The following is a 7406-nucleotide window of genomic DNA, read 5'->3' as shown; positions in this document are numbered from 1 at the left end:
TTTCAGATATTTTTTGTTTTCTTAAAGTACATGCTACTTTTTTTTTAAATGGGGGTTTAGGTAAATTACACGTATGCATCTGGGAATAAGTTATATATTAAAAGTATTATCCCCTTCGCATGAGTGCAACTCTCCAAACCATTGCACCAGAAAACAAATGGAAACCGTACACGATCTTATATACACTTTTATTTATAAAGTTTACACACATAGATAAACTTACATCCAACTATATGTGGCAATATCGAGTCACTCAAGAAATCCTTTGGTATTGACGTGGGGACCCCTTAGGTGCCATTGGTTGTTGCTCGTCTATCTGGCAGTTTTGGGAAGGGTGTTTTGCATTTTAGTTTTTTAACCAGGTCTCTGGGTCATCACAGGCTGCAACAGACTAGGAGGAAGACGAGACAAGGCTCCGATAGAGACACTATGTTTTAAAGTACCCTACAGGGTGGCTCAGGCTGCACACCTTAACTGAGATCTATGCCTCCAAGAGAAGTTGTGACTTGGATAACATCTTGATTGTAAGCCGGCTTCAGTTTTTGCTATTCCTCCTCCACCAAGAAGTGGCCTCTGTTTCAGCCTGTTTCTGACGGCAGTGATCCAAAGCAGTTGCCTAATCTGGAGGCAGCTCCATCCCTACCCCTCTTAGCTTTTGTTCCCTGGAGTATACAGAACGGAATAGTAGCCATAATTCTTTTCACGCTCAAGACTCCCAAACTGCCACTAAATTAAAGGCGTCGATCCTACTCTCCTCTTGCTGCTGTCCGCTGGGCACTTGCAAAGCAAAATGCTCATGTGAACATTGGGTGGAAATAGAAAACGATAGCTTTTTCACTTTAAATTTATTTTTCAATTTTTGAGAAATGTATTATATCATTTGCAATCATCTTGAACCATCAAAATACATATCTACTATCAGAATTAAACAATACAGCATACTTAGATGAATATATATGCAGACACAAATGAAGAAGCAGAGAACCAACAGTTTCTAGAAAAGATTTCTAAAGTTACCTATGTTTTGATCACTGTCTTTTAATCCCATTTGTGGTAGGCATCTTCTGACATGGTCCCAGTGATCCCTGCTTCCCAGTACTTATATCCTTGTATAATGAGTATATTATATTTCTGATAAATTATTTCAAAGCATAAATTTTAGTACTTCTAGAGCTGATGATTCTTGCAGAGCATTTTTTTCTGAAAAGATTTAACTCTTCATAAAATCATTTTTAAGTAAGTCTGAATTTAATTTGGATGTAAATTTAAACAATGGCATTTTATTTTATTTAATGAATGAATGAATTTTATTTTTAAAAAATTTTTATTAAAATATAGACAACTTACAATATATCAACTTCAGATGTATACCAGTTATTTGACATTTATATACCTAAGAAGTGATCATCATGATAAGCCCAGCAACCATCTGACACTGTACCATGCTATCACAATATTATTGACTATATTCCCTATGCTGTACTTTACATCCCCATGACCATTTTGTAACTACCAATTTCTACTTCTTAATCCCTTCACTTTTTTCACTCTGCTCCCCAGCCCCCTCCCATCATTCACCCTGATAACTCTACTATCCACCTGACACTATACATAGTTATTAGAATATTACTGACTATATTCCTTATGCTATACCCTACATCCCCATGACTACATTGTAACACCCAATTTGTACTTCTTAATACCTTTCCCCTTTCACAAGTCCAACCTCCCTCCCATCTGACAACCATCAAAATATTCTCTGTATCTATGAGCTCATTTCTGTTTGTTCATTTTGTTCTTTAGATTCCATATATAAGTGAAATCACAATGCACCTGTCTTTCTTTATCTGACATACTTCACTCGGCACAACACCCTCCAGGTCCATCCATGCAGATGCAGATGACAAAAACCCATTCCCTTCCATGGCCCAGCAATATTCCATTGTATATATGTACCACCTCCTCTTTATCCATTTTTCCATCGATGGACACCCAGGCTGCCTCCACATCTTGGCCACTGTAAACAATGCTGCAGTGAACATATGAATGCACATGTCCCCTTGAAGTAGAGTTTGGGTTTCTTTGGATAAATACCCAGAAGTGGGATTACTGGGTCTGTCTTTGTCACTTGTTTATACCCTTTGTTTTAAAGTCAATTTTGTTTGGTATAAGTATTGCTAATCTAGCTTTTTTGTTTGTTTCCATTTTCATGAAATTGTCTATTTTGGTCCCTTTCATTTCGGTGTGTGTATGTCCTTCAATCTGAAGTGAGTCTCTTGTAGGCAGCATATGTAAGGGTTTTGTTTTCTTATCCATTCAGCCACCCTATGTCTTTTGATTGGAGCATTTAATCCACTTACACTTAAAGTAAGTATTGATAGATATGTAGTTATTGCCATTTTATTATTCATATTTTTAATTTTTTAAAGTGTTTTTCATCTTAAGGTAAGTCTCTAACATTCCTTGTAACTGGGCTGGTGGTGATAAACTCCTTTAGCTTTTTATTGTCTAAGAAGTTTATTATCTGTCCTTCAATTCTAAATGATAGCTTTGCTGGGTAGAGTAATCTTTTTTTGTAGGTCCTTGCTTTTCATCACTTTGAATATTTCCTGCAATCCCTTCTGGCCTGCAAAGTTTCTGTTGAGAAATCAGCTGGTAGTCTTAATGGGAGCTCCCTTGTAGCTAACTAACAGCTTTTCTCTTACTGCTTTTAAGGTTCTCTCTTTGTCTTTAATCTTTGGCATTTTCATTATGATGTGTCTTGGTGTGGGCCTCCTTGGGTTCATCTTATTGGGGACTCTCTCTGATTTTTGGGCTTGAATGTCTATTTCCTTTGCCAGGTTAGGGAAGTTTTCCATCATTATTTTTTTCAAATAGGTTTTCAATATCTTGCTTTCTTTTCTCTATCTGGTACCTCTCCTATATAAATGTTGGCATGCTTGATGTTGTCCCAGAGGCCCCTTAAACTATCCTCATTTTCTTGGGGATTCTTTTTTCTTTTTGCTATTCTGATTGGGTATTTTCTGCTACCTTATCTTCCAAATCACTGATTTGATCCTTTGCTTCATCTAATTTCCTGTTGATTTCCTAGAATGTATTATTTATTTCTGTTACTGTATTCTTAATTTCTGACTGGTTCTTTTTTATGTTTTCTATCTCCATTTTATGTTTCCTATCTTTTTGTCGAAGTTCTCACTGAGATCATTCAACATCCTTATAACCAGTGTTTTGAACTCTGCATGTGGTAGATTGCTTGTCTTTATTTTGTTTAGTTCTTTTTCTGGAGTTTTGTTCTGTTCTCTCATTTGGGACATGTTTCTTTGTTTCCCCATTTTGGCTGCCTCCCTGTATTTGTTAGTATGTACTAGGTGAAAGCTGCTATATCTCCTGGTCTTAGTAGAGTAGTCTTATGTAGTAGGTGTCCTGTGTGACCCAGTGGCACAGTATTCCTGGTCACCTGGGCTGGGTGCTCTAGGTGTGTTCTTTGTGTTGGTTGTGTGTGCCCGCCTGTTGTAGTTAAATCTTCGTTGCTGTTTGCACATCAACAGGAGGGATTGACCCTTAGGCTGATTGGTTGTGAGAACTGGCTGTGACTACAGTGAAGGAGCTGTTATGCAGGGGCAGACCTCACAGGGAAGGATTTCCTTTAGCAGGGCTCTGGTGCCTTCCCAGTCTTCCTTTTGAGTGTGTTGTCCTTAGAGGCAGCCAGGTCATGCTTGGGCTCAGTCGGAAGCTGGCCACCAGGTGTGCCAGCCCTGGGGCCTCCTGTGAGGGGCCCCACCACAGGCCAAGTTCAGCCACAGCCTGTGCCCTGCTCAGGACCACCTGGCATGAACCACGATGTAATCCTCAGATGACTGCACCTGGGCTGGACTTGCGAGTGCCTCGAGAGGCCAAGCTGCAAACTGAGCCTGGCTGCTGCTAGTACCAGTCTTGGGGCTGCTCAACAAGAGGTACAGGACACGTTTAAGCCAGGTACTGCTTGTTGGGTTTTGTGAACCTTTGAGAGATTTTAGGACATCCTCATCATGAGCCAAGGCAGGCTGTTTGTATGAAAAAGCCACTAGAAATGGCTTGGGTGTGTCTGAAAGTTGGGTGTCAGGGAATCACCAGGGCAAAACAAACTATGTTAGCCAGGTTGAAGGAGAGTCAGATATGGTGGTTGCCTGCATCTGCATGCCTGGAGGGGGGAGGGCTAAACGAAAAATAATGGCTTCTACCAGCACTTCTGTCTGGGATAAAGTTGCCTCTCCAGTCCTCAACTTGAAGCCAGATAACTCAATTCCTCCCGTATGTCCCTGGCATCTTTGCAGCTGCTGTCCCAGCATAGGAACTCAGAGCAAGTAAGTCCATCAGCAAGCAAATCTGTGCGCAGGCCCTTTAAGAGGACTGCCTAGAACTCTAGTGAGAACTCCATCTCACTCAGCCACAATCACAGCCAAAAGTTATGGGATGGACTTCTTTCCCCAGCAGTGGAATCCTGGGATGGGAAGCTTGGTGTGGGGCTTGGACCCCTCACTCCTCAAGAGGGCACCTTCACAGCCAAGATAACCCTCTTGATTTTTAAAGGTCACATGCAGGTGTGGGACCAGCCTGTTCTGCATCCCTGATACTCCTACCAGTCTCGAGGTGGCTTCTTCTGTATGTCCTTAGTTGTAGGACATCAGTTCAGCTAGACTTTAGGTGATTCTCAATGACGATTGTTCTGTAGTTTAGTTGTAATTTTGATGTGGTCATGAGAAGAGGCAAGCACAGCATTTACCTGCTCTGCCATCTTGACCAGAAATTCTTTTAAAATTCTTATTTAAATTATCCATCACCTATCAAATTCTAGTTTGACTAACATGTGACTAGAAATTAAAGTTTAGTGTCATGGGATTAAATAAAATACTACCTCCTTTATCTAGCTTCCTGAAGAGTTTTCCATTAGTGTCCAGACTGGAGTTAGTAGTCAATATCTTACCACAGAGTACCACAAGAGAAAGAAGGATTTTGTTAATTTGTGGTGCCATAATTTAGGCAGATAGGTTGGATGAAAATTGCAGGAGGTAGATTTTTGCTCAATAATGGAACCCCCTCAATTTAGAGCATACTAAAATAGAATGGGTCACTAAAAATATAATAATCTTCACATTAATGGTATCAATTTAAATAAAGACTGGATAATCACTTGTGGTGGCCAAATTTGGTCATGCACATGCATTCATTACACAAGAGTGGTGTAAGTGTTCACTCCCTACTGAGATTATGTGGGAGTTAGCCAAATAGTATGCTAGAGTTAATATTCATGTTTTTATTTATGTCTTTACTGATCTTCCCACCTCACTCTCTATTGCTTACCCTGATATATTCTTTTTTTTTTAAGATTTTTATTGGGGAATTGGGGGGATGGGAACAGTGCTGGGGAATTGGGGGAAGGGGAACAGACAAGTTGCTGTACTTTTGTTCTTCAGTCTAGTTGTGGAGGACGTTGCTTCACTGGCCCAAGTTGGCACCATCATTGCGCTCTTCCCGGGCGAGGCAGATCAGTCGCCGGCTTCTGGACGGCCGCTCACTGTGGCTGCTGGCCTCTCACGCTGGCTGCTGGCTACACACAGTAGCCCATGGCAACCCACTGCAGCAGGGGCTGCAGCCTACACCAGCGATTCATGGCAGCCCAGCTCCAGGTTGAGCTGTTGTTCAGCATCTTAGCTGTAGAGGGCAGTGTCACTGGCCCTCATATGTGGGATCTGAACCGGGGCCCTCTGGCGTCCCAAGCCAGCTCTTAACCAACACGCCACTCGGCCGGCCCCTGATATACTCTTCTGCATAGCACTTCCACTATTTATTATCTACTCATTGTCACTTCATACTAGAATATAAGCTCCATGAAGGCAGACATTGTGTTCACTATGGCACCCCTGACGCTTAGAACAATGCCTGACAAATAGTAAAGCTCAAGTAACATTTATTGCATGAATGAATGAATATATTCATTTTAGTCCTCGTTTCTTACAAATATTTGATCCAATTTTCTCTTGCTTACCCCCATGAGTTTGCACCATATTGAAAATGTTTTCATCATAATCAAAAGATGAAGAACCCAAGTAGGCATTTTATCTACTTTCATTGTTGTATAGGAATAGGATAGCCTCAATGCTAAAAGGAAGAATGAAGACAAAGCTTTATAGTATTTCTGTAGTGTCTTCTTTCTTTTACTTACATTTGGGTGATTACAGTGCCATGAGTCTAGTTTACCAGATTTCAGAGGTTAGGGTGGAGACCACTTTCAGATAATTGTAGTCATAGAAGGGAGGTGTTATGCGAACCAGCTATAGATAATGACTACCATAGGTTTACCAAGGGTGCTCCACAGAAATGCAAAGATTGAGAGCCATGTTGCATTCATAAACATATGAAACTTGGTCTTTTCTGGTGCTTGACATTGTTGTAGACGTAAGTTGTAGCAGCTATTAAAGGAGTTTGCCTAAGAATGATTAAAGTTATTTGAAAAACAATAACTACTTGTTCAAATAATTTCCCAATAATTTAAATAGGTCCTGCTTTTTACGAGTGACTCTTTCTTGCCATATTCACAAATGGCATACGAGGGTTTCACACCAGTGCTGAGGCTGAGCTCAGGATTCTGGCTACCTGTCTTCCACAACCACAGCATCAGCCAGACCCTCAATAACAAAGAAGAAGCAAGTAGAGGAAGAAAAAGTACTCAGATCCCTAAGCATCTTCTTAGGTCCCCGAAGCAGCTTCTGGTGTTATAATAACAAGACTGACAGGGGATCAGAAGCCTGAGTTTTATTTTTGTCTCTACCACTAACTAGCTGTGCAAGTCATTTACTCTTAACTGGGTTTCTCATTAGTAAAAGGAGGGTATTAGTTTTCAACTAGGAGTGATGTGCCTTCCCCACCACAGACATCTGGCAATGTCTGGAGACATTTTCTGTTGTGGACGGAGGGTAGCTGCAACTTGAATCTAGTAGGTAGAGGTCAGGGATGCTGCTGGACATCCTATAATGCACAGGACAGCCCCCTTCCCCCCAATAAGTAATTATCCATTTCAAAATAATAGTAGTGCCTAGGCTAGAAACCCTGGTCTAGACGGTTCAAGTCCCTTTCATTCCTAATACTATCCTATAATTTTACCACAGGTCCCATCCAGACCTCTAGCCTAATTTCTCTTCTGAAGAGAACTCCTTGCTGCACCTCCTAGCTCTACTCTTAGAGCTACTGCTCCATACCAGACCTTCCCACACCACCCTTTGAATTCCTTCATTGTAACACATGTTACCATGTAAACTTGCCATGAGTTTTCTATTTTCTTCTCTCTCCCAATGTGTGCAACCGGAGGGCAGGGTCTATCTTATTCATTTCTTTGTCATAAGAAATGGTAAATAATAATCCTTGCTAAA

General features: G+C 40.9%; 1 protein-coding gene across 36 annotated transcripts in view; it reads right to left on the bottom strand.

Moving 5' to 3' along the window:
- DTNA (dystrobrevin alpha) overlaps positions 1-7406 on the bottom strand; it is a 385580-nt gene that overhangs the window by 213686 nt on the left and 164488 nt on the right. The gene's annotated exons all lie outside the window — the stretch shown is intronic.

The sequence above is a fragment of the Hipposideros armiger genome, unplaced genomic scaffold (genome assembly GCF_001890085.2).
Source record: "Hipposideros armiger isolate ML-2016 unplaced genomic scaffold, ASM189008v1 scaffold_173, whole genome shotgun sequence".
NCBI lineage: Eukaryota > Metazoa > Chordata > Mammalia > Chiroptera > Hipposideridae > Hipposideros > Hipposideros armiger.
The sequence above is the reverse complement of the archived record's forward strand: the minus strand, read 5'-3'. Positions and strand labels throughout refer to the sequence as shown.